Genomic DNA, 1,584 nt, shown 5'->3' with positions numbered 1-1,584 from the left:
TAATAAATATATTAATGTTTATTTTTATTATTGTTAAAAATAAAATAAATGGTGACTAGAAAAAAAATTTTTTTGGTAGCTTACGGAAACATACATGCTGTGTCTACTAGTAAAGCAAACATTGAAGAATGGACATTATTAATGTCAGTATGGTGTAAACGTATGTAAGACAAACTACAGCATGTTGCTACTTGATTACCTTTTATTTATTTATTTATTATTGACGTAGGATGCTACTTGATAATTTGAAAGAACTCAAGTGTACGCATTTGGCCCTAAGATGAAGGGGGTAGATCTACAGGGACCGATAGTGGCCACTGGCCACGGCAGAACAATTAAACAAGAGATTTTTTTTTTTTTTTTGAGTTAACAAAAATCAAACTTTAAATTTTTAGATCATAGAAATTCAGATACTATATTATAAAATTATTTGATACAATATAACAATCATATCAAGTTTATTCTTGTGAAAATTTTTACCAATAAAGTAAAAAAATGAAACTGAGTTACATACGCTATAAAAAAATCACAATTTTATTATGTTTTTAAAATGTGGCAAAAAATTAAAAAAAGCCTAACAATAGCTTTTTGCCACGCTTTTTGAGCTACCGGCACACTTTTAAAAAGGTTACATCTGCTAGCATAGCAGTAGCTCTATTCCCATGCTTTTGTCAATCTATCACTACGTTTTATTTTTTATCACGCTTTTAAGCGTGGCTGTATGTATAACTCTATAGCCACTCTTTTAAAGCATGCTCTCTAGTGGACATATAGCCATCCTTTTAAAGTACAACCACGCTTGGAAAGCGTGCCATTAGTTAATCTATTGCCACACTCTTTTTGTAATCGTGCCTAAAGTTAATCTATCGCTACGCTTTAAAAACGGGGGGCCTATTTCTATATCAAATGAAAAAAGGAATCCTGATATATATTGCATTCATGTATACTTCAATCTGCTCTAAAAACAATAAAAAAACTAAGACAATAACTTAAAAAACTCTATAGCCACTCTTTTAAAGCATGCTCTCTGGTGGACATATAGCCATCCTTTTAAAGCACAGCCACGCTTGGAAAGCGTGCCATTAGTTAATCTATCGCCACACTCTTTTTGTAATCGTGCCTAAAGTTAATCTATTGCCACGCTTTAAAAGCGGGGGCCTATTTCTATATCAAATGAAAAAAAGAATCTTGATATATATGTGCATTCATGTATACTTCAATATGCTCCAAAAACAATAAAAAAAAACTATAAGACAATAACTTAAAAAACATCAAGTTATTACAAAATATTACAAATAGCATTTTAATGGTTCATCATTTGATACTTCACACAAATGCTCTGAAAAAATCTTCTTTAGCTTGGTGTTAGACCTACAGAAACAACAAAAAATTGGGAACAATCCAATATAAGTTTCAGAATAAATCAAAATATATTTTGCAGCAATACATTAAGTTGGATCTTACAAAATGTTTTATCTATGCCAATTTACTCATTACATCTTAAAAATAATATTAATCAGCAAAAGAATCCAGCCAGTAATAAAAACGGAAAATAAGTAAATATATCTTACCTCACGGAAGTTG

The sequence above is a fragment of the Arachis ipaensis genome, chromosome B09 (assembly GCF_000816755.2).
Source record: "Arachis ipaensis cultivar K30076 chromosome B09, Araip1.1, whole genome shotgun sequence".
NCBI lineage: Eukaryota > Viridiplantae > Streptophyta > Magnoliopsida > Fabales > Fabaceae > Arachis > Arachis ipaensis.
This window is presented reverse-complemented; position numbering follows the sequence as displayed.